Genomic DNA, 27585 nt, shown 5'->3' with positions numbered 1-27585 from the left:
TACAAAGAAGGTAGATCATAAATGAATAAATACTCAATACAGTGTAAAGAGACAGAGAATACAAAGGAGTTGGGAACAGGTCTCCCTGGGATGCCTCTGAACAGAAACCTGAATGAAGCGAGAGGTCCATACGAGGGTACTAAAGGGAAAAGGGACATACTCGGTGTGTGCAACAAAGAGCAATGGGGACCAGAATATCTGGATGCGAGTGGATGAGGGAGGCAGGATACAACACCTCACTCTTGCTATTGCATCAAGAAGAACCTGCAACCTAGAGAGCAGAGCCGGTGGGAGGTACAGATGGCATGAGTGAGGGGGACAGGAATGAGAAGTGTGGGGAGGTGTGGGGGCCAGAAAGTGTTGCCAGGGTGGAAGGAAAGTGATCTGCTGATGCATTGCATAGGGAGCGTGTGAGAAAGATGTGATTCAAGGATGAATGTCAGTTTTCATCCTGAGTTTTCATCTCAAATCACGATACTACTGACCACATCTCATATATGTCGGAATCTGTGTCAAATTTAACCTTGTATCTCTAGCCCCCAGAACAGTGGATCCCATATGAAAGGGGCTTAATAAATTTAAATGACCCGTTGAATGTGGTGATTAACACATGCACAGATGCACGAAAGCCAACATTCAACTACCCTACTTCCCTTTGACTTTGGCTGTAGTTTTCCAATTATTTTAGCTTTTTTCAGATAAAATCTTGATTGGAATACCAATCTCTAAAACAGATAAATTGCAGTTTTCTTAATGGGCATTTACAATTTAAGTTCAGTTATGACATTTACTTATGAAAAAATTCAATTGAGGAGGCCAAATGGTTCTGTTAAATACAGACATTTGAAATCAGAGATTACAGATGACAACTGCAAGTCTTTATATGCTCTAACTTCTGATTTATTTTTGTTTCATTTGGTTGGATCTTATGAAGAAGTGCTTACAACTGACAAAAGTTCCAATGTGTTGTGTGCCAGTTAGTAATGCCTTTGGCTATGTATAAGGAAAGAGTTAAATGCAGGAGGCTTACCCATAAGAATATTTATTGTTGATGAACAAAATCTAGGATTATAGAGAGGGGTACCAGTTAGATATAGTGGCTTACAAGATATGGAAAAACACCCCAAAGGTAGGCAATACAGAATGAGTTCAACGGTTCGACAGTGTCATAAGGACCCAGATCTTTCCATCCTTTCATTCTGCCATCCCTGGGCTGACCTTTCACCCTTAGAGGGCAACTTCATAGTCATAAGCCATCAAAAAGTCACCAAAAAACTGGAGCAAAGCGTGGTCAGGACAGAAGGAGACCTTCTCCTTCTGACCCTCTCTCCCTATGTCAGGGAAACATCTTTTCTAGATGTCACCAGCAGAGTTCACTCGTGTCCAGTTGGCCAAATCTGGGCCGTGAGCTCAGTCTGAGTTTGTCACTAAGCTATAGGACTTCCTGCCTAATCGCTAGACAAGATCAGGGAATAATTTCAAGAGACCTTTCAATAACCAATCTGGAAACTTGAAAGACAAGTGGCAGAAATATTTTGCGTAAAGTGAAATAAATAATCATATGTGTGTAAAACTGAACCATCTCAGGCTGTTCCTAGTGGCAAAGGGCAATTTTTATCAGATCCGTTCTGAAGATTTCAGAAAGTGGAAGTAAATTGACAAAGAAAAACATGTAAAATATTACATTTTCCTGTTTATTAGGTTCTATTCACTGTGGCCTCTTCTCCCCAGAATCTCTCTTCTCTCCCATTAACCCTCTTGAAGAACTTGTGACTCCTCTCCACCATCTTTCCTCATCCTGCTCCCTGTGACCACCAGTCCAACCTTTTGATGTCTCCATTTGCTCCTCCTCCTAGCACGGTGGTGAGCACGTCATGCAGACAAACTTACTTCCCTAAAAATGAAGAAGGGAAAAGGCTACCTTTTACCTACGCTTCAATATTTTTACCTCTGTCATATAATAATATTGAACAACAATTCTCATTTTCTCTCACATATAATAGAATCAGAAGTGCCTCAAATTTATAATAAGGGCAAAAAAGTTACTTATCATTCAACATTACAATTATGCAGTGCAAGTTAACTTGTTATTTCACTAATGACTCCGACATGACATGAACAGGTTCTGAGCATTTATTCAGAATGATCCAAATATATTTTAGGGCAGAACTCTTTCATATAATTTTCCGTCATTAGTTAGATGAAGGCCTGAATTTTTTGTAAAACCAATAGCATTTTTTTTTTCAAGTTAAAACATATGCTCAATGACGATAGGAAAAGCTTTATTCTGAGGGCACACTCCCTATACATGCACAAACACACACAAAAAATGAAGCTAACAACACAAAAATCTCTAGTGTTAGCTGGAAAATGGGAAGCATTTGGTGTGGGTCTTTTTTCTTAGCTTATGTTTTTTAAATGAGCCAACAATGCATTACTTTAAAAACAAAACAAAACAAAAATAAAACACCTCAATCCATCCCATGGTAAGGTAAACACAAGTTGTGAGAAAGCATTTTTTCCCGTTACTTTTCCAGAGACCCCTACAAACACATAAACAGATTAATGAAGAGAGAAGTGTCACGTTAACCTGTTAGCAAGAAAGACATGTCTCCCAATAAATTCCTCACCCTACCTAACCCTGCCTGCCAATCGTTAGAAAGAACCCAAGCCAGTTTGGTCTATGAATTCCACGCAGCCGTTCCCTCTATGATAGGCATATTGACCCCCTCCCACTGGAAGAATTTCTAAAATGTAGAAATTCAGCGAAAAGGACACTTTGCCTGGAATGGAAAGGACCATGACTCAAGCCAGTGGAAGGCCCCATTCCCTACCATGCACAGGCTATTTTGAAAAAGGTATTTTCTGGTATTATGATCATATACCTCGAAGGCAAGGACTGAGTCTCTCCTCCTCCTTCAACATGGACGAGATGACCTGCTAATAATGATCACGCCAATAAGACGGCAGCGGTTGAATAACATAAGAATCTCGTTATCAGCTCAACCTCCAGCGTCAGAAGTTCAAATTATGGAGCATCATGTCTGATGACATTGAAACTCAAAGACTGCCTGTGATTTCCGACCAACCAGAATTGGAATTCTCTGCTTTTGAGATTCTTTCAAAATTCTTTATGTACTTTTGACTTGAAATATGACTTCATTTAAAAATAAAGGAGCTACAGGATTTGAGGTTGGCTTGCTTCTAATGCCTTTGGGATTTCTCACCCAAGTCAGGAAAACTAGTCTGGCCTTAATCACTGTACGGAAGAAGTTAACCAACACCACAGCCACTGTCCCACCCCACTCTTTGATACAGACAACTGATAGGAGACGTTCTTTGCAATGGCAACTTCGCCCTTAAGCTGCTTCCAGCAACTCACCCTATGCAAGAGCTCTACTGTCTGGTCCTGCCTTGCTTTCAACCTTCTTCTTTGAGTTACTCAACCTCTCTTAAAAGCTTAGGGCTTACTTAAGTCTCTAAAGGCCAGTAGTTCTTCAAGCTGGGGAAATGTATGATTATGGACTTTCTCCCAAAATCTACAGTTGGTTTTGCTTCTCCTGCTCTCAACATTCTATTCTATCCATCTGCAGTTACCTGATTCATGATTAACTGTATCCCAAGACACAGCAATATACTCGATCCAATCTTTTCATTATAAAAGTAAGTGCCCTCCCTTTTAGAATCGCGCATTTTGATGACTAAAATGCCAATAAATTGTGCCTTAATCTTATGGTTCTCAATACAATGCCTTATTTGTTTAAATTTCTTATTATGAGTTCTTAGCACAACAAAGAAGTGCTAAAATGCAAAATACTTTTAACAGGTAGCACGCTTTAGGAAGCAAATAAGGAAAACTTAACTCAAATGGTTTGAACACTGAGCAAAATTTTCTTAATCTCATAACTAGAAGACTGGGGATCTATTAGGACATTGTTTTTAGCTCCTTCATTTCTTTGAGGACTCATATTTTTTTCTTCTCTTCACTCTGCTTAATTCAACAAGTCAGCTTACAGTTTCCTCATGGTCATAAGAGGGCTGCAACAGTTCCAAGTATCACAGACCAATATAACAACAGTAGAGAAACTGTTATCTTGCCCCAATCCCTAGTTTCTTTTTATCAGCCAGAAAAATTTTCACGTAACTCCAAAGTAACCTGCAGTCACCTTTAATTCCATAATTGTGCCATATTCTCACATCTCAACCAATCATTCATGAAAAGGAAATGAGACCATGTAGGCACTTTCCAGACAATCTTTATTCGCTCTGTGCTGAGATTGTAACATACCCTTCCTTTCCAAAAACAAACACACATAAAAACCTCCCAGACAAAGGTGAAGCATTAAAAAATAGCAAAGAAGAAGAGAGAAAGGGGGATATTGGGGGCAGTCAAGTGTGCTAAAGGTATACTGGAGACCGAAATGTAAATAAAACACTTCATCAGTTACTGTATCCTCAAGGCCACTGTTTACATGGTCAGATTTACCACTCAGAGCCACCTTCATGGTAAGGGCAGAAATGTCAACAGAGCTATAAGAAACTCATATACTACTGTTTAAAAGATAGTGGTCAAATTTTTATTGTGTAGCACAAACACTTCTGTAATTAAGGGTATACAACCAAAGGTTTCTGAAATCTGAGTAATTTTTTTCCCCGTGTAACACAGTATTAAGTTACCATCTAGGACACTAGATGTTTATCTCCACACTAAAGAGGTCCAAAATGCATTGGTATTATCTAAAGATAACAATAAATAAATAAATGCTCACTATATAATTTCAATACTTACTTATTTCACAGTTACAGTAACTAAAACAATAATTTGTGAACATAAGCATAAGTAAAGAGATCAATTGAACTGAATAAAAATTCCTTAAATAGATATACACTATACATATGACTGGTTGATTTTCAACAGATGATGGCAAAGTAATCAAATAAAGAAACAAAAGTTTTGTGTTCTTTTGTTTTGTTTTTCAACAAATTGAGCTAGAACTGATAAACCATAGGGGAAAAAGAAGAACCGTGATCCCCAACTTGTACTATACATAAAAATTAATTTGAGGTAGATCAAACACACAAACATAAAAGTAAAAACAAAGCTTTTAAAAGGAAACTATCTTTATGGCCTGGGGATAAGCAAACATTTCTTAGTACACATATTTCAAGAAAATTTTGTGCAAAAATGTTCACTATAATTTTACTCATAAATAACTCCAAACTAGGAAAAAAACAACAACTACTACTAAAAACAGGGAAATGGAAAAACAAATAGTGGTATATTAATAAAATAAAAAAATAACTACTGGCACATTCAATGATTTGGACAAATATAAAAAACATAATATTAAATGAGGAAACCAGATACAAGAGTATATACATGCTACATTATTCTATTTATAATATGTTCAAAGACAAGCACAACTAACCTAATGGGCTATAATTAAGAATAGTTGGCTTCTCTGGGAATAAGACATGGGTTATTGACTGGGAAGAAGCACAAGAAACTTGAAGTAGTGCTGGAAATGTTCTATTTAAAAGGATTATAATTATTTTAATGTCTACATGATCTTAATTTATTGGATTGTATACTTAATATCTATGTATTTTTGTTTATAAATTATTCCTCAATAAAAACAATATGTAAATGCTTGAATACATGAGTACTGAATTGTAAATTGCATTTTTATTTTTCCTATATTTAGGATTTCTGAAACTATGATGGGTCATTTAAGTATGGACTATAAAATTTTTCCAGCCCTCTGGCATTGAATTCTTTAAATTGACTTTGATATTGGGGCACCTGGGTGGCTCAGTTGGTTAAGTGTCAACTTTTGATTTCAGCTCAGGTCATGATCTCAGGGTCTCAGGTATTTATAAAATAAATATCTCCAGATAACTACTTCTAAGATCAAAATGTAAAACATCACCAACACCAGGAAAATTTCCTACTGCCCCCTTATTGTTGTATAGTACTCCCCTGTATGAATACACCACCATTGATTCTATTACCAATTTCTGGGTATTATAAATAAGGCTGCCAAAAACATCCTTGTACATTTTGGTGCAAAAGCGCATCTACATATGGGTCATGAGGTAGGCACATGGGCAGCTTTCCTAGGTATTGCCAAAATGGCTGTGCAAATTTCCATTTCCACCAGCAGTGTAAAAGAATTCCAGTTGTCCTCTCTACTTGCCAGAACTTGATATTGCCAGATTTGTTTTTGGTTTTGTTTGGTTGGTTGGTTTTCAATGTATGTGTATGTGTGGTTGGGGGTGTTTCTTGGTTTTTTTTCCTTCTGTTTTTTTGTTTGTTTGTTTTACATTTTGTTGATATCTCATTATGGTTTTAACCAGTCATAAATTTTAACTTAAGCTTGGATTATTAATTATTGCTTAAAATGTCTTCAAAAAGATTATATGATGAAGTAATTACACGTTAGAAAGTGAAGACATGGATCAGCAGAGAATGTGGAACTATCATGATTGAACATTTTTTAATAAAGCAACAACCCAACAACTAAGTCCCATAAATGACCTATTAAAGAGTTGGCAGAACTGCACCTGCCACTGAAACACAGAAAAAGAGAAAAGAAATTAGGAAAAGATTTCTTATCACAATGTGAGATCATACAATTACAAGTAGTAGAATTAGTCAAGTCTTTAAGATAACCCCATGAAAAAGATCACTGTCTCTATTTTATAGATGAGGAAGATGAGTAGTTAGCAAAACTAGAGTTCAAATTTCAGGTGCGTCCAATTCTAATAGCTGTGTTCTTCCCACATAAGTCAAGCAGAATATAAAAGAAACAAAGAAAAAATCATGCCCCTTGCTCATATTAATCATCAGAATCTGCAACTTTCAAACTCATTACCTCAGTAGAATACCCTCCAATACTCTGTGTATCCAAGCCAGGGAGAGATAAATCCCCCACTTTGCTGTGAGAAAATTGAAAGGTTGACTGATCCACATGATCACAGACTTGGTTTGAGAAACAGAGCCTGGGCCGGAGTTGGAATCCCCTGCTCCCCTAAGAACAGGTCATTATGCTTCACTGTCATGGGAGAAATCACCTGAACATACCATCTTTCATCAGCTGTGTCTCCTGTCAATCCTGAGCTACACACAGAGTGGGCACTGCTGGGATGCATGGATGCCGTGGTCTCCTCCTCACACTATACTACATATAGCTAGCATAAGATATTCTGGAAAAGCATATTCACTGTCAGGAGTTTGTATTTTAATTGGCTACTCCTCCCCTGAATTTACAAATTTAGAAAAGGGAATGTTTACCCATCCACCATCCACAAAAGAATCATCAAGGATATGAAATTCTACCTAATGAGGGACTGAAGAAATATTTTAGAGTGAATCTTCTAGAGGAACATACCAGGCTGTTGGTTAGGTCTAGAGGTTAGAATATCCAGCAACCCAGTAGAAACTACTCTGCAGGGGCACCTGAGTGGCAGGGTTGGTTAAGCATCAGAATTAGTTTTTTTTTTTTTTAAGATTTTATTTATTTTTTAACAGACAGAGATCACAAGTAGGCAGAGAGGCAGGCAGAGAGTGAGGGGGAAGCAGGCTCCCTGCTGAGCAGAGAGCCCGATGTAGGGCTCGATCCCAGGACCCTGGAATCATGACCTGAGCCGAAGGCAGAGGCTTTAACCCACTGAGCCACCCAGACGCCCCCACATCAGAATTAGTTTTGACTCAGGTCATGATCTCCTGGTCATGGGCTAGAGCCCCATGTTGGGCTCCCGGCTCAGCAAGGAATCTGTTTCAGATTTTCTCTCCCCCTACCTCCCACCCACTCTCTCCCTGTCAAATACATAAAATCGAAAAAAAAGAAGGAAGGAAGGAAGGAAGGAAGGAAAGAAAGAAAAAGAAAGGATGGGGGGCGCCTGGGTGGCTCAGTGGGTTAAAGCCTCTGCTTTCGGCTCAGGTCATGATCCTAGGGTCCTGGGATCGAGCCCCGCATCGGGCTCTCTGCTCGGTGGGGAGCCTGCTTCCTCCTCTCTCTCTGCCTGCCTCTCTGCCTACTTGTGATCTCTCTCTGTCAAATAAATAAAATCTTTAAAAAAAAAAAAAAGAAAGAAAGGATGGAAATGAAGAGAAGAGAAGAGAAGAGAAGAGAGAAAAATAAAGAAACTATCTTTCCCTGAAAAGAACATCTCCATTTACAGCTGAGACTTTCTTTCAACTACATCATTCATGATAAGGATAAAGACTTCCCAGTCCATTGACTAACAAAGATAAGCATTTAAGTGCCCTAATTATGCCTGAACTGGCAAATCACCCTTACAAGAAAGCTAATGCTTTTTGCCAACATAGCAACAATCCAACTGTTCCTTTGTCTTCATAACGATTGGATTAACAAGGCAGGAAACACCTTTAAAATCAAGTTTGTGTACATCTTGATTCATTGTAACTGTCTGAAATAGAAACCTTTTTCCCAACCCAGGGAGGGAAAGTCTCAGCCATTTGAACAGCTGACAGAATAGAATATATGTTTCAGATGCATAATAAAAAAAATGATATCTAAAGATTAATTTTTGATGAAGGATGAAGTAAAAGTAAATAAGTTTCCAAGCTACAAGCAAGACTAGAGAAATGGACAATGAGATTTTAACTGGGAACTTGTCTATCAACCAGTGGTCCCCTGCTGGTGGGTAAATCCTCTCTGACCAGCAGGGTGTCTCAGGAGGGGGCCACTAGCAGAATGAAAGAGGAGGTGTGTCATTTCTAAGGTTAGAGATGCTAGATCAGCCCACGGGTGTCCAGTGGGGTTAGGGAACGGAATCAAGATCGCAATCTTAATTGAAGTGTAAACAGAGGCATCAAAAAAGTACTTTTAAATGTTAAGGTTACAAAAAACTAATAAATATTATAGATCTTAGAGAGAAGTATGAGATTGTTGAATTTCCTTCAGGGTCTGCAACTTTCTTTCTCTTTAAAATAAACTCTGGGAAGGACCATTTTTTTAAAATGAAGAATATTCCATTGTATGAATGTCTTTTCTCTCATTTTTAATTTTTCATATGTTCAGATTTTCATGTATTGACTTTAACATCAGGTAGTAGTTCAGAAAATGGAGGGGAAAATCATCATATGGAAGAGAGAGAACCAATAAAAGTCAAGGAAACTTGCATCAAATTATTTGGAAGCACTTTGATAATTCTCTTTTTAGTGGGTCATAGACAATATTCTCTCCATTGAGAGTAGAAGTTTCTTGTTGGAAAACAGTGAAATGCAGAATAGCCTCCCCCCAAAATGTAGATCTTCATTGAGGCTTTAAGGGTATTGGGTTTAATGGGCGTTCCTACCCTGCTTCTAAAATAATTAGTTCACTCTTTCATGATGACATTCATAAAGCTGAAAAAAGTTTGGTGAACACTAATGTCATAAGATGCTTCTCAAAAAAAACAAAAAAAGTCATTTTCAAATAAATTTGAGGAAAGCTTCATTTTAATTCCCTTATTAGAGGATCAAAAAGCACATCTTCATAGTAGAGACTAGCAGTAAATAGGAAAAAAAAAAAAAAAGCTTTGTTAACATTGTTTCAGACACCATTTCCCGCAACTCTTCAAGTGTAACACTCTTAGGAAAATTCTAGTTAGGAAAATGTTGAAATTCTCTTAACTTACTCATCTATTGGATGGGAAAACAAATACACCACGTTGGACTCAGGCATAAGAAGGGAGTTTTTCGGGGCGCCTGGGTGGCTCAGTGGGTTAAAGCCGCTGCCTTCGGCTGGGGTCATGATCCCAGGGTCCTGGGATCGAGCCCCACATCGGGCTCTCTGCTCAGCGGGGAGCCTGCTTCTTCCTCTCTCTCTGCCTGCCTCTCTGCCTACTTGTGATCTCTCTGTCAAATAAATAAATAAAATCTTTAAAAAAAAAAAAAAAGAAGGGAGTTTTTCAAGTTGACCCATCGATTAGGACAACAGATCTGATCTAATTTCCAACCAGGGTCTCTCTCCTCTAATGGATCCCGAGGACCCCCCTCATTCACAAAGCCTGCCTGGCTTTTTGTCATTGGTAAATGGTATCATGGAAGAAAAGAAGGCAATGTTTTCTCCTCTGGGAGGGGTACATGCCACAAAGCTAATCTGCTGATTTATCTTCCAATATGGTACATGTCCTCTGGAAGGATATGCCCTGGTTCCGTTCCAGTGTCATCAAAGGTTAAGTCAATAAACGGGAAAGAATGACAGATGTCTTATTGTCCTTGCCTTCAGTGTCACAGGAGGTGAACTCTAGAAGTTGATACATAACACCAGAGCCAATCCAGGTATATAAAGGTTTGGATGAGAGAACAAACTAGACTTCTGACTTGTTTGAAGGGAACCCTAAGTGCTTAATGACTCCAACAGGTCCACCCTAATTCGCATGGTGAAGTATCTTGCCTAATCAGATACTATCCAAGTCAAGGGTTATGTGAAACCAAAAGGACATACCCTAGCTAAGAAGTTTTGTTCAACTGAAATTAAATTAATGGACTAAATACAACTAAGTATTTTTCTTAAGGTTAAACTAAATTAAACATAATACCTTTTCAAAATGTATGTTGTTATTTAAAAATCCAAAGTAAAATGAATTATCTGATTTTTACTATGTGGGAAAAGAAGGGGGTTCCTGTGACCCTACAGTCCAGTTCCATCTTTCACAAATAAAGAAGTTTAAGACTGAGGTAAGATGATCACACAGCTGGTTAGGAAGGTATGACACAACCAATGCACTTAGAGCCCAGAATTCTTTTTCCCTGTAAATACTGCCTCCTGAGAGTCATTGAGAGTAAAAATACACCCATACAATAGGACTCATGTTACTGATCTTGATTTAATGTTACTGTCCTTCTAAAAAATTTTTTTAACTTTTTTTTTATTGTAGCTGATATACAATATTATTGTAGAGTTTCAGGTATACATCATGACTCAAAAATTACATACATCACAAAAATCTCACCAGACATACAGTTTCCATCTGCCACATTATAAAGTTACCACAATATTATTGACTATATTCCCTATGCTATAATTTTCATCTCCAGGACTTACTTATAACTGGAAGTTTGCACCTCTTCATCCTTTTCACCTATTTTTTGTCCCTCTTTTTTCCATTCCCACCCCCCTCACTCTGATCCCTAGTATGTTCACTTTTTTCTTGGAACTAAACTTTCAGAAGTTCAAAATTAGTGGATATTTTGGGGAGAATCCCTGAGTTTGGAAAGAAAAACTTCTGGAGACTCACCTAATTGTTACAAATGATGCTTAAAAACAGAATGTGGTGTTTGCCAAGAGGTTAAATAAAAAATGGCATACGAGCAATTTTTCTGTTTATATTCAAGTTATTGTAGAATAGAAGTATTAACTGAGGCGCTGGTGGTTTCTCCTCAGGAACCGGAAGAGAGAAGCTTCCTGGAGCAGGCCCAGAAAGGCGCAGATATCCCTCCCATATCACCTTCTTTTCTCCAGTCTGCCTTTAGACCTCATGCATTCATCACAGACATTAGCCAACAGGAAGTATAGCTCCGTTCCTTGCTCATGCGCAGTCCCACCCACCCAGCCTATAATCTATGGAATCTCCCCTAATGGATTGAGTCCTGGCTGTGGTTGACCAAGAAATGAATGGGACCGGATCCTGACTGCAAATTCAGAACAATTTATCATCTGGGGTCTCTGCAGAAATGTCTTACCCATCAGTGTTTTTCAAGACAGAATTCTCCTTATTTCCTGATGACCAAGATCCTCCCATCTGTCCCACTGGAGATTGAATAGACAATGATGAAATTTTGCCAATAGGATTTAGGGTTCCTGATACTTTTATGGGCTGGGCATCTTGGGGCCTGTGCTCTGGAGTGTCTGGGACTCTCACTATTGGTGTTTTCCCCTGCATGTCCCCCTGGGACCCCAAGATGTGGGTCTCCCAGAACAGACCTGGCCTCAAGTAGTTACAGGGAATTATCAACATAAAAATCACATTCTACTGTAATCTATGAGACCTGAAAAATATTTTGATCTGCTGGGATCTATATAAAAACAACACATTTCTAGAAATCCTATTCCCAGGTTGAGATGCTGGGAAGAAATCAAAATTCATGTCTTCATCACCCTCTGTCATGAATTCGAAAGGGGAAAAGCTGCTTTCTTAACCTATTAAGGGAAAGAGAGAAGTCTTTAAGCTACATCAATAATATTTTGAGGGTCTCATGAAATTTTATTTTTGGAATGTGAGTGTAGATGAAAGGCATCATGATAAGTAGGATGACAACATCAAGAAGACAATAGTCAGGTTAATGGTCTTCAGTCACTGTCCTTTCTTCCTTCAAACCCACCATAAAGAAAGGATAAAATATATTAACTCACACTGGGGGTAAGTGATTGGTAAGACTTACTAACCCTCTCGGAAGTATCTGGGATAGTTGTTAATTATTACTGCTAGTATGGGTCTCTGCGGGTAACATTTTAACTAAACTTTAAGCCAAACTTAAAACCAAGCAGATCTGAGATCCAGTCCAGTTTTGTAATTGACTTTTTGTGCAAAACTAAGGAATAAGAAGGATAAATTATATTTCATGATTTATTCAAAAAGAGCATTTGCCCACCAAAATATCTGTCAGACTGAACAACTGTGGAACCATAGAGTGATCAATCACAGCCTGGGGGACTAGACTATAAAATGAATCATGAGTTATGGCAATGGTATGATTTAAAACAGAGAAAATAATTTCTAATTCTTTTAGAATAATTTTTTTACTCAGAGACTATAATGTTTGGATTTCCAGATAAAGTCTTTCCCACAGTAGCTCTGGGTGTTTGACTTTTATTTTAGCCTAAAACTGTTGGGCTTCTCTTAGGTTCTAAGGGATTCCCTGTATACAGGGAGTATGGCACTGGAATGTTGAGGTCATTCATTGTTTCAATCTCAACAGATTCATAGATAGAAAAAGAGGACTGCTCCTTAGAAATACAACTTCTTAGTGGCCACACAGCCCTAGACAAATGACAGCAGGGTGGGAGACTCTGCTCCCTTGACTCTAAAGCATTGAGGGGCCCAGGGAGCAGAACCCACACTATTAGACCTGCAGGCCATTTGATGGATCCATGAATATGGAGGCAAGATGGCGCTATGGAGGAAGACAGCCTTGGAGTTTAGATGGTGGCGAACTCTGTTTCTTAGGTGAGGACTGGAGAGGTAAAAGAGCCCAGGAGCCTGAAAGTGAGCAGCAAGAGGCAATTCCAGAAACCTGCATTTTGAAAACCTGTCTTCTTGTTCTGAATATTTCCCCTATATGTCCCTGTTTATTTCATTTGAGAATGAATGGTTCATTTGAAAACAGACTTGCCTCCATTGTGATAAAAGGAACGAAAAAGATGACACTCATCTCTGACTACAGTTCTAAGTCATGCTGCCCACTTCGAGGAGGCCAGCCAGAGAAGGGACACAGTAGCAGATCTAAGAGCCTCCTATAGAGAAGTTCAAAACTCAGGACCAACAGCTGGGAAAGAGATTTCATCTCTGAAATGTCCTTAGCAAGATATCTTGGCTAAGGATCACCAATACTAGGCAGAACCGGGGTGAGAAGTCTGGCCCCTAGAGATTGGCACTTGATCTGTACCGTTCTCTACAGGGAAAAATGGAGATTGCACTTGGAGACCTTATCTATTTTGGGCCAGAGAGACTTCTCCAGCTTTCCCCAGGAAGGACCTGGGGAACCACTCTTGATGCCCCAGAGCTCTCTTACCTCTTAATTGCCTGTATCCTAGAAACAAATTAATATAGCTGAATACTGGGTGAGACTTCTGATTGGTGTGAATCTGATGTGACAGTCCCATCCTCTGTGTCCGCTCAAAGACCATGGGCATTATTGGGCCCCTATAATGTGCAAAGTTTAGATTTCATTTCGGCTAGATCCTGAGGGCAGAGGCCTACGCTGGCATCTGGGCCATTCTATGAGAGATGTAGATTCTAGAACTGAGTGGGAACATGAGAAAAGGTACATTTTAGGATGATGAATCTAAGAGTTTTCCTTCAATGGAGAATTACTTCTTCCATCTGTTCTTTCAAAGGAAGCTGGAAAATCACTATCACTCTTATTAGACCCTAAGTCATCTCCTGCCATGAGCTGTGCAGGGGACTCTTTCAGGAGCCACCAATAGAAATGCACCAAGTGTCATCACCAGAGACACCTGGTGTTTAGGAGAGGTGCACTGGAATGGAAGCCCTACAGCAGTGAAAATAAGGAAAAAGTTGACCATTTTCCCTCAGGGAAATCTCTATACACATGAACTCTGAACTTCCAAATTGCAATGGCTATCATTTTTCAAATTGAGTTTTAAACTACCTCCCACCCATAGCAGAAAAAGCCTACAGATATATTCTCTCTCTCTATCTTTCCAGCTCACCTTACAGCCTCTCCAGCATACCGGTATTTCTAAATCAAAATCGAGGTGTCTTGTGTTGAATCAAACATCACTTACAAAGGACTTGTAGGATGAATCTAGACTCCAAGCTCCAATTAATCATCCCTGCCCCACCAGCCCACATTAATTCTAGTCTCAACAAGCTATTTTTCTCCTGTCTTCAAATAATCTAAATCAGATCATGACCACCAGTGACATTTGTAGGGTCCCGGGAGAAAGGAGAAAACTGGAAGGGAACCAGTAGCTGGTACAGAAGTCGTTCTCCTGAGATCAAAGAAATTAGAAATCTACTCAGAATTAAATTCCCAAAGAAATCGAAGGAAGGCTGATGAATACCTTCTGTTTAAATGAATCTCTTCCCCAATAAATTGAAAAAACCATTTTCTTTAACTTGATCCCAATAGGGAGACACCACTGAGGCCACTTTCAACAGATAGAAAAATACTCCACTTGCCTTGAGGATACACTACAGCACAAATAGCTACTGTTTCTCATGTGTCTTGTTAATGTTTTCTGTACACTAAAGTCCTATGCAATTATGCGGTATATTTCCTTCTAGGAGCTTAAGGCCTTTTATAAAGAGCTTAATGCCTCAGAAAGTGATTTCTGGCCTCCTTCTTAAAGTTCAGGTCTTGAAAGAGCCTAATCTAAACTGGCCTATTCTTATTCTCTCTTGAATCAGATGTCTCTTGGGCCACAATCTTTGGACACCCTTTGCTCCAGCTGTTGCTGGAAACTAGCACACTGTCAATGTTCCTGGACAGACCCTGCCTCCACTGTGCTGAAAACCTTTTGCTTTCTACCATGGGCTTGTCTGACCCGTGGTGAGGGAGGCCTGGGTGCAGGAGCAATCTTAAGGTAGAAGAGCGTTAACCCCTTAGGGTTTTTTTTTTTAAATTTTTATTTATTTTTTAAATTTCTTTTCAGTGTTCCAGAATATTCATTGTTTATGCACCACACCCAGTGCTCCATGCAAGACGTGCCCTCCTTAATACCCACCACCACGCTCACCCATCCCCCACCCCCACCCCTCCAAAACCCTCAAATTGATTTTCAGAGTCCACAGTCTCTCATGGTTTGTCTCCCCCTTCCAATCTCCCCCAGCTCCCTTCTCCTCAGGGTTTGATCACTAGGGATGTGAACCAACAGATGAATGAGCTGTCCGGAGAGCAGACCTCTGGTTCTCAAATGTGAATGTGCACAGTCACCTGAAGAGCTCGTTAATGTAATATCCTGGGTCCCTCCCCTCCAGACATTCTGATTCAGAAATCGGGGGGGGGGGAGCATAAATTTGCATAAATAACACAGTCATGGGGACACCAAAGTAATCAGCTCAAGGGCCGCATGTACAGAACAATTCTGCACGTGTTCTATGCAGTTCCTCAGAGGCTCCCAGCGAATCAAGCCCAGGTGCCCACAGAAACGACCCATGGTTGTTTATTGTGCGTCTGCATTGCCTTCCCCCCTTCAGTGCACTCTCCACAGCACCTCACTCCTTCCTGGGATCACTTCCCAAATACCCTTCCTAAAACGTCCTTGCCTCAGGCTCTGCTTTCAGAGGAGACCCCTCAGAAACACGGCCCCTTCACACCCACTTACCCTCAGCACTCAGTAGACTCAGGCCTTGTTCCCTGAACAACGGAGTCATGAATCCGGTCTTCCTGTTGCAGCAAAAAATGTGACCACAACTAACAACTCGATTCAGGTCTTTAAGTCGGTAGGGCTTTTCTGAGATCAGGTATTTAATGAGAGTTTGTGTTCTTCTTGTTTTATGCATTTAGATGAAAAAAAAAGAGTAGGTTTTCTTTTTTTTTTTTTTTTCCTGATACTTCCATGTTGTCCGTAAGTTTACCAAGGCCTCTCAGAATTTTCCAGAGACCCTCCCCACCACAGCAGAGAGGAACATAAAGCTTGGGGTGTTTTAATATGGACATGTCAGGTGCCTACCCTGCAGCTATCCCTCTCTTCTGACATATAGTGCGTGTGTTCCTGCAGCTCACCCAGCCCCAGTGCACCAACCATGACTGACTGATCCAGGCATGGCTGTAAGGAAGTGACCCATTGCCTAATGCTCATCTTCCCAGCCTCCCTGATGTATGTATGTAGGATACCTAATTCTGGCCAACAAGAAACTAACAGAACTAAAACAACAGAAATAAAAGTGTGTTTGAGAGCACTTCTGAGAAGTAATTTTATCTCCATTGAAAGGAGGAGCATCATACAAGGACCACTTCCTATTCCCTCCCTGGATGCCCCCCCTGCTCCTTACCATTCTGGGCAGGCATAGTGCCTGAAGCAATGACAGCCCTCTTGCAACCACGATGTTGCAAGCACAGGTATGAAAAGCCAACCTGCTAAGGGTGGCAGATCTGCTTAGTAAGCCACAGATTGCCTGACTCTAGACCTTCTACCAAGCAGTCGGTGTTGCTATTACTGGAGTCACCCCTAGTCACATTCTGTTTATTTTATTTTATTATTTTAATTTTTTAAGTAGATTCTATGCCCAGCATGGAGCCCAATGCAGGGTTTGAACTCATGACCTTGAGCTGAGATTAAGACCTGAACTGAGATCAAGAGTCGAACACTTAACTGGGTGACTGAGCTACCCAGGCACCCCCAAGATCTGTTATTTGCATTCAGAAGTATTCCTGGCTTACACATGGTGAAGGACTTGTATCCAGAATATATAAAGAACCAATCAATAATAATAAGACAAACAACTCAATACAAAGTAGGCAAAAGATTTTAGCAGGCACTTCACAAAAGAAGCGATACAAATGACTATTAAACCTATGAAAAGGTGCTCCGTATTACTGCTAACCAGCGGATTGCAAATTAAAACCACATAAGACACTGCTCCATATCCATCAGAATGGCTAAAATCCTAGACTGACAATGCAAGTGCTGACAAGGAGAGGGAATAAGTGGAACCCTCTTACTTTGCTTGTGGGAGTGTAAAATGGTGCAGCCACTTTGGAGGACCAATGGCTGCTTTTAACAAAGCTGAGGTCTGCCTAGAGTGCAGAACAATTTTAACCAGTCCACAGCCCTTTGATCAAAACCACCCACTGCTTAGCACTGACCCCACTTAGGATTGGCCAGGAGAAGCTCTACCTCTCCAGGGGAACCAGACTTTTCTAACTCCAAGTCCTAGCCACTCAGGTAGGGCTGTCTCCCCAGGTTGTGTCCTTTATTTTTAGCATTTCACGCATGATACCTGCAAACAAATTCAAAAACAGAGATAGTTCTTATGGAACTTAACTATTTTTGAATCCAAAATTGGTTACTTAGCCTGGCAGGAACAGACATAGTTATGCCGATAGCGAGTAAAAGTCTTTTATATCTCAACTTCTTTTGATAATCTAGGACTAGGATAAGCACCTAGATTGTTTTAAAGCCTCATTATTCCTTATTAAATATATATGCATTTGATAGATTATAAATAAATATCTGTTGATTTCAATTGATTTAAGGCCTTGGAGAATTAATACTAAGATTCATAGATAGCTTCTGCCTACACATACACACACACACCATCATTTTGGCGCTTCCATGTTAAAGCAGAAAACACAAGAGAAAAAGGGCAGGAGTGATCCACCAGAGGGAAAATGTTTGATGCTATTGGAGCAAGTGGGTGTAATCAAAGAAGCAATAGCTTCGAGTTGGGGTGAGGGGTTGGGATCCAGTGCACATGTGAAGGGTCTGGACTAAGCGTTTGGACAGTCCACTATAAATGGAAAGAGGGTTAAGTAAATGGGTAAACTGTGAGTAGGCCAGTATATTTGCTGGTGGGAGCATGAGGAGGCTCCCAGGCATAAACTGGGGCTGTCTTGGGCAACGTGGGATATATGGTCATCCTACTTAGAGCAACTGACTTCGCTACGGCTGAAGAACCCTGACGCTGCCTTGCCCTCTCCCTCTACCAGCCTTAGACCTGGAGCTGCTCCCACCATTTTGATCTCTGCAGCCCGAATGGATTCTCCACTGCCTCCTTCTGTCCTTCACTAGCAACAATTCAAAGTCTGGGGTGGGGCCTCTGATTGACTGAACCTCAGCCACACCCCCACTCTAGCTCCAGGGGACACTAGGGACACATGTGGCCTTTCAGCTTCTTGCCCTGCACCTTCTCTAGGGAAAGGATTCTGCCTCCTCCCCCACTCATCAGGTGGGGGTTACTCCAACATAAATGGGGTTTCAGACTCCAGGAGCCAAAAAAAATAGCAAATATCCTCTAGAATCACCATTTCCTCATCCTTGGTTGAGGCCTTGAAAAGCAGCCAGTATCCTCTGGGTCTTTTTATTTAATCTAGTAAGACATTATGAGGAGTTCAATTTGGGAATATTTGATTAATGGTAGAGATTCAATCAGAGTGCATTTGCTACTAATATTGCAATAATTCCACATTGGAAAAGGTAACTGTGAGCAATAAATTCACCTTCTAAAATGCCGATTTTACACAAATAAAATCAATTTGAAATTGATTAACTCATAGCCACTGATATTTCCCACTAAAATATGAATGATTTAAATTATTCTTAATCAGTATTATAGAAGACTTGAAGTTTTCATGGGTTTTCCCATAAAACATTTTATGACTCCGTGCCTCACTGTCCATTTATAAATAGGGTTGCTGAGGCTTCTCAGAGCCCTGGGCTACCCTCTAATCGATAGGCCCCATTAGGTGCAGCAGTCCCCTGACTACAAAGACACTGCTGGTCTGTTTTTCTTAAATACAAACATATTTGCTCACGCAAAAGCTACAACCCAAGGTCTATTTGGCATAATGTTTGCAATGCAGAATTCCTTTCAAAGTAATAGCAAAATAGCAACAATAATAGGTTCATCATATGCCAGATGCCATGTCATGTGCTGTGTATGGATTATTTCACTGAATCATCACAACCTTATCAAGTATGTTGGATTATCAATGTTATTTTATAGATAAGAACAATAAGCTCAAATAGATTAGTTTTTTATACAAAATTACACTGCTACTAAATATTGGCACCTAGAAGCAAACTCTGGCCTCCTTTAAGAGCAACTCCAACCCCTTGGCTACCCACCATGTACTAAACACACACACACACACACACACACACCCTTGTTTTCATTGTATATCTGGATTCCCAAACCAGTCTACAGAAGTAAATGAAATCTATATATTTTTTTCATTTTTTAATGGAGAAAATTATTGTGTACACTCCAATTTTCTTTGCAAATATCAAAACTCTTCAACAGAATCCTAACCAGAGAAGCATAAATCAGATTGAGTAGGTCTGTGCTCCTTAGGGGCCCACCAGCTCGCCTAACTCCAAATGTCCTTCTGTGTTTTGGAGGGGGAGGATGTACCTCCTAATATGGAAATCACCCAGGATGGAACTCCCCAAATTCAAATTACTCTCTCGACAAAAATATAGGAAACCAGACGGACCCTGCATGGATATCCCTTCTCAAATCTTAATTTCCTTTTCATTATTGCCCTGATCTAAATCTTCCTTCTCTGCCACCCCCCTCAAGCTGTGGCGATCCTCCCTCCTCTGTCTTGTGTCCCACCAACTTGAGCATCAGGGAGATGCCTCCTTGCTCAACATTGTCGCTTTCAGATTATTTGCCTCCTTCTTTCAAAAGCTTCAACTCCTTTGATGCATACGGCATCAGCTATAGAACCAGCTTCCGTTTTTCCTGCTGCCATCCACTTACCTCCAGGCAAGCACTAGATGGGGTGCTTTAATCACATAGAAAAGATCAAGGCAAGATCAGGTTCAGTAGTGGGCATCAGTCCCCATGGTCACTGAGTCTTTCCCTGCAGCTAATGCACCATGTGCTCCTTGTGATTCTGACCCCAAGATGCAATTGTCAGAAGTGTCTGGGCTTCTTTTCCTGGTGGCTGGTTTTGTGATGATATTTGCTAGTCTCCATGTACCTGGAGTCCTCCCCTGGCACGGGGACCCAGTGTGATGTCCAATTACATTTTAATGGCCAGGACTCTGTCACATGACCACAGTTAGACACAAGAGAGTATGTTAGAGGGTAGACCTTGAGCAGCTATTTCCCAGGGATGAATCTATATTATAGAAGAGGATCTAGCCATTTAGGTCACACTCCCAGGTGAAAAATCAGCAAACATTTGCGGAGCGTTATTACAATTTGCACAGCACTACATTCTATTTTCACAAAAAGCACAAACACCACATAAAATGAGATTTGACTCCTCCTAGAGGCACTTCAACAAAAACTGGAACCTTAGGCCAAAGCATATTTCAGCCAGTGAATTCCAGCTGTGGGCCATTCACCGGGTGGCATGCATGGGGAGTGAGGGACTTCTCTGCTGCTCCGACAACTCAGTTCAGAGAGCTTCTGCCAAGACACAGGTCAGCCCTGACAGGGACTCCCTAGGCATTTGAACACACAAAGAGGGACCATTGTGAATAACAAGAACAAAGAACAAAATAATGCTAGCCCATGTCCTGCAACGGGTGTGCCCTGACTTCTAAAGGTATTTGAACACTTGCATGAACTTTATGCAGTTCAGCTTCTCATTTTCTGAAATGGGAAGGACAACCCAAACCCCAGAGTAAGTACCAGATTGGGAGGAAGTCACACTGACTCCAATAATTCCACCGAGAGTTCATGGTCTTATGCTTCAGTGTGTTTTCACCAAGAACACAGAGGTTGCCAGCTCCTCCCCCTTAGTAAGACGCCCTCGCTAAACACCTGCAAGGGCTGGCTTATGGGTTGGGTCTCTTTCCCAGGGGTATGTAGGGACATGCTTATTCAGGCCCCTCTTTATGATTCAAGGAACATCTGGAACTAGAGGATATCATGAATAAAGGCTGATGACACATCACCATCCGAAAGGCAATCTGGAGTGAGAGTGCTCAACCTATACATGACCCCTTGCCCCTTGGCTTTCCGGTGCCTTCCTCTCTTACACACCCATCACTGGTGGTTTTCTTTCATTGCCTTATTTTGTACCAAAGAAAAAAATGAATCTTCTGGGAAGGTAAACCCAATATTCCTGATTGACTGACAGAAACAATAAAAATTTAACTGAAGGCTACCGTATAGCAGATTGTAGATAGTGTCCAAAGCAAATTGCCAATCAAGGACTGACTCTTCCTCAAGATCCATCTTCATGCATCGCTGAAAGATTTAAGTCAAAGGAGGTGATGTTGTTTTCTACTGTGAACCATTGACCCACTGAAAAATCAATGGAGAGCCACAAACAAATAAAAAGCAACCCAGGTCTTTATTTCCCTGGGAGAAATATAAAACATTGAATTTACCTGCTTCCTAAATTATAAATAAGGAAGCCATGGAACAATTCATTGAAAGAATAACAGGAAAAAGAATGAAGAAGGAGAAACTTACAAGACTTAGCCAAAAAAGGGCAAAGATAACCCACTCCTCCAAAGTTAATTACCTTACTAATTTTCTTGACTTTTAGGTCAAACTTAATCTTTTAGTGCAATGGCTATTAACCAGACAGTGCACAGCAGCACTACCTATGGAAAGTAGCAAAAATGTGTATTCAGGGGCTTCCTACAAGGTTTTGATTCACCAGGGCTCTGTCACGTGTATGGCTGATTCTCATACAATATCCTGGTTCAGACCTTGGTTTTTGCTCATGTTTTCAACAAGTCAGCTCCACCAACCACACAGGGATAAAGAATTCTACTTCTCTGTACCAGCATCAATATCACGCTTCGCCATTTGACTAGATTTGGCCGATAAAATGTAGGCAAAGTGTTAGGTGTCTCTCTGAGTCAAAGAGGTAGTAGCTCATAGTTCATTAGCTTTTCCCCTCTACTGCCATGATTAGTATGTCCCAGAGAGAGGCCGCTCCATCCTCCTGGCTCCCACAGCAAAGAAGAATAGAGATCCAAGTCCCCCTGCATATAAACAAAAAGTAAGCTTTTTTTTTTTTTTTTTTTGGTAAGGGACTGAGATTTTGAGACTGTTTGTTACTGAAGCATAATCTAGCCTATCCTGACTGATATGTTATTCCCCCAAATAAAAGAAATGCTTTATCTCTTTCATAAGCTGGAAGATTTCTGCCTTTACTTTAAGTAAAGAAGGGAACTGACAATTATTAAGTGACTATTATCTGCCTGGTGCTTTACATAGTGACTTTTCAGTTTTCTAACAGCTCTATGAGGAAGAAAGTACTATTTTCATTTTACAAATAAGGAGACTCTGACTCAGAAAACTTAAGCCATATGCCAATTTGAGCAGGAAGTGATTGCCTTTGGAATCGAACCCAGCACCCATATCTGTTTCTCAAACCCATACTCTCCACTACAGGAAACTATTCAAAATATACCTATTTCCACCCTTCTGACTTTTGCCCCTTCTGCTCTACCAGAGTTTCTGTTTATGACATTAGAAGGGAAGACTAATAACAAGGGAACCGGAAATGAATGTCTGAGGAAGTGAGAATGGGGTATGAACTCTGAGTCAGCCTCCATGGAAAGCATGTGCTCTTGGGTACCAGTAAGAGACCCCATAGTACAGCCTTCAAACAGACAACTGTTGGGAGCATGTCTTACATGCCAGCAAAGAAAATGCTGATAATTAAATGAAAATGAAATCATCAATGCAAATTGCATTAAAATGTAATCCAGCTTATTCCAGAAAGGAGGATGCTAGTAACTGATTATAAAATATGCCCAAAGAGCTTTGATTTCTTGCTGAAGGAATTACATATTTATAACTCCTTTAAAAATAAATTGTCATGCAAGTGTCTTGCTGGGTTCTGAGTCTCCATGACCCCCAAAATAAACATGGGAGTACAGCCCAGGGTAAGCTGCAACCCCCAAAAGCAAAGCCTTTCTCATGATCTACCTAAAGCAAGCCAGAGATTGACGGCTGCCCTTCCACACAGAGCAGTCTGCTTATTCCATTCATTTGCTGAGCCACGTGCTGGGGACAAGAGTGAGAGCACACCCTGAGGCTGTGACGCTCCTCCTCGAGCATGACAGAACGAGAGCAAAAGGTCATACCATTCTTGAGATAACACAACACACATCAAACACCCACCCCCACACTTGCTCACTCGCTCACAGCATGGAAGATGTGATGTGTTTCCAAATAAATATTTACACCACTTTCCAGAATAAGAGTTCCTAGAGGAATACTTTCTACCATATTACCAAGTGGAAGGATGTGCCTTTATCAGGTGCCCAACACTCCTCCCTACACCACCAGCACCAGCTCACTGGTCAGTAGTTTGTCCCTGACTAAGCCTTCCTTCTTCTTCTGAACTCCCTTTCCCACTTCCCAAGACCCCCACCTTTCATTTCTAGCATTAATTTAATACCAGTCCTTTACTCAGCTTATCAGTCTGACCTCCCGAGGTTCTGATCTCATTTGAAGCATCATAGAAAGAATTTGTCACAAGCCTTGCTCTCCAGGAATGGCCACTGAGCCATTTCATGATCTCCTTGTTGCAATTTCAGGCACCACCATCAGGTAAAGAAGAGGTCTGGGGAGAAAAGGACGTCCATACCTCCCAGGCAGTCCCCTGCTTTGCTCATAGAAAGGGCTAGCCCTGATCTCTGCCTTCATCTCCAGGCACCAAAACCTTCACTGTTGGATGGTTCTCCGATTTCCTAGATGCAAACAATGCTTTGATTCAGTCCTAGGGGAAGCCAAAGTTCAAAGGAACACTAAGAAGAAAAGCATCATAGGTAAATTTGCTGAAAAATAAACTCTGAAGGTTAAGTGTTGCAAGTTTTAAACCATTCTTTGTTTTAGATGAGCTGTGCTATTGCCTTGACAGAAATTCTCGCTGTCTCAGACTTCCCCATTCTGTTTTCCTGCCTGTGTCTCTATTTCCTTTATTAACCACTATCTCTCTGAAGGTTTTCACTGAAATCCAGGTCAAAAAACCCCTCTGTGTGAAACACTCTCTGATTTCCCTCTTTTTAGGAGGCTCCTTCCTCTGCCCTAATGGATTTGGTATTTTGGTGTTTCATTACTCACTGTTTTGTATTGTTTAATTATTTCCCATTAGAATGTCATACATCCTAGAGGGGAAGTGTGAGGTTTGTTACCTACACACCATTCCTCCTTCCTGGGAGAAACAGCCTCTCTCCCCTTCTAAGGCGATTCTGCTCCATCTTTCTTGTTGGGGTGGGTCTAAACCCACAGCTGCCACCACCCAACCTTGGACATCGGACCCAGGTTTGGTTCATCAGTGAAATTATCCCGCTTCTCAGTGAGTCATTCTGGAATTAAAAGTACTCTAAGATGGGGTCATTTCTGGAGCCACTGTCCCAGAGAGTTTAGAAGCTGTAACAACAGTGGAGCCCTGGGTCTCCTGGCAGTCATGATGCTAACACATGAAGGTGTTACATGACGTTACACGATGCTAACACATGAAGTGAGGTGGAAAGAGCTAAACTGTGGGAAGAGGGAGAGACCATTTGTTGATATGTCTGGATCCAGCCATACCTAGAGCTAAACATATTCCTCTTGAACTTAACATTTACATGAATTAACTCTTTGTTTCTTCTCAGTTAGTCTTAGTTGACTTTCTGTCCCTTGCAACAGTAAGAGTCATAATAGCACCTCTTCCCAATGTAATGATAAAATTATGTTACTTATCTTATTTCTTTTTATTCTTTTTATTCTTTTGCAGGAGAATGAGGTGGAAACAGCCTGGACACTGAGCCCTATGTTTGAGGACATTAGTGTATTTGAAAAGAAGAGAAGAATTAGAAATGTGCCTCGCTTCCTGGAAAGCAACAAGAACATGCCAGACATTTGCAGTATACCATGGGGGGAGGCCCTTGGAAAGCCACCTGGACTTGGGAGGCAGTCAAACTCTCCATAATACAATAATACAAGAGTTTAATATTTCAAAGCAAGTGAGCTTAACTCCAGGTTTGCTCTAGGACTCTTCTTTCCTTGTGTGATATTAAACTGTGTTGTCTTTCAGAACACTCACCTTGATCCAATGTGTTTCCAATGTGTTTGCTTTGTAGGTGAACAATGAGGAAATAAGAGGTAATTATTGGGACCAGAACTCACTCTTCCCAAACTATTACAGCTCAACCAAGGAGACACTATTAAGATCTGGCCAGAGAATAAAGCATTTTAATTTATAACAAACTGAGGGAACAAGGATCCCACTTTTGCTTCTGGAGGCAAAATGGGAGGAAAAAGGCCTTTCATGAAGATGGGAGTACAGAGACCCAGATTAATGAATTTAAAAGTAGAGAATGCACGAAAACGGAGAGGAGACAAAGATAGGAGAGGGAACAGTCATGGCATATCCACCATCCAAAGGCCTAAGCCTGAACTAGCCTTTGGAAGTGTGGTATGGAAAGAAGAATTAATCCTGCTGGAGACAGTTGTAGTCTCTAACATTCCAGCCCTCTAGACCTCTCCTGTTAAGAGTCCTTTCTGTCTTTCCACAGCCTAGAGATTTCGATCTGGTGAAGTCTGGTGAGGTGGGAAAGGACCTTTACCTAGTTGTCTTGTGTTGTAGAGGCATGGCAGAAGAACTTCTCAAAACGTGCAAGGCAATAAGATCACATTCCTGATTAGCAAGTCCTTCTTACTAGGGCTGGCAAAGACTACTCCTTAGAGAAAAAGGACAGAACGGTGCTGGATTGGGGTCATATGTTACAATGCCCAGCAATGACTATTCATTCTCCCTATTAATATTCAACCCGCAACCCCATGGTCAGAGCTGGAAGTCTATATCTTTATGAATTATGTTCATCAGAAATTCAGTTCTCTGAAAACAGTGTTGCTGAGTCAGTTGGTCCTTTCACTGTAGAACATTATAACGTGTTTACTGAATGAGAAGCACTTCCATCCTCCCTCCCACCCCCCAGAAATCTACAGGGATGGTATGTTCTTAATCACCAGAAAACCACTGAAAGTGGCCCAATGGTTTGGAAAGGGAGGAGTAAGAAGAAAAAAACAGGTTTAAAATATGGCATTTTAGAATCTATTTTTTATATCCTTTTTTTTCCCCAGGAGAAAATTAACTAGAAGTCCCAACTTAAAGACTAGATTGAGGTAACCTCTCTGGAAATAACAAAATTCATTATTTGAAGACAATTCTTGCATGATAATACTAAAAATAACGGGAAACTCAGGAAAATGACAGTTAGTCCAACTCCTACCCAACCAAATCAGACAAATGGGTCATTCAAAAACTCCCACTTGGAAACTACAGTTCTGGTATGCTCAATTTTCAGCGAATTTAATAGGATGTCTTGGAAAGCACCCTGGACAAGTGAAAAGAATTAAAGTTTCATCTTATCTCTGCCACTAATTACCTCTGTGGCCTTGAATAAGCCATTGAAAGTCCCCAGAAATCAAATATGATGATCTCACAAGGTTTTTGAACTCTAACCTTCCATGACTAAGGGGAAACTAATTTAGGTTACAGGAAAAATAATCTCGTACTTAGAAAAATTGTGTTTAACAATTAAAAGCCACCATTTAAACAACACTTCCTGTATACCAAGTCCTTTATATATGTCATCTCCAATCATTAAACTTATAAAAATATATTATTATCCCTATTTTACCAGTCTAGAAATTAAGGTTCAGAGAATTTAGGTCAATTGCCCAAGATTTACCAACTATTAAAAGTTGGAATCAGAACTCACAGACCTTATTCAAAAACTTGTGCTTCTTTCTTCCTATGGCTAATGGTCAATTTTATTGGCAAAAAGTAGAAGGGAATTTCTGAGATTTATGATGTGAAATGTCTGAGAACAATGTTAGGGACCATAACAGAAGAAGATCGCTGACCACCAAAAATTAGTGACCATCTGTAGGAATGAGAAAATAGACATATAGCCAGGTAAAACCCCACTTGCTTTCAGGTGGGGCCATGCAGCTGTCTTTCCAACAAAATATAAAGGAAGTGATATTTTTCATTTATAGACCATCATTTTTGAGAAATACATGAGACTCTCACAAATACTCTTTCTCCAACAGACGAGAGCAGAGAACTCCAAAGCTGTGGAGGATGAAGCCATAATATGGAAATAGCCTGAGTCCCTGAATCAGTGTGTGAACAAGATCAGCCTTCTGTCCAGGAACATTTAAATTAAACTATGACATTAGTGAGGAAAGCACTTCTATTATGTGAGACACAACATTTTACCGCTTGTTTCCTACATCATCTAGCAT

The sequence above is a fragment of the Mustela putorius genome, unplaced genomic scaffold (genome assembly GCF_011764305.1).
Source record: "Mustela putorius furo isolate JIRA1106 unplaced genomic scaffold, ASM1176430v1.1 tig00003858_pilon_pilon_pilon, whole genome shotgun sequence".
NCBI lineage: Eukaryota > Metazoa > Chordata > Mammalia > Carnivora > Mustelidae > Mustela > Mustela putorius.
This window is presented reverse-complemented; position numbering follows the sequence as displayed.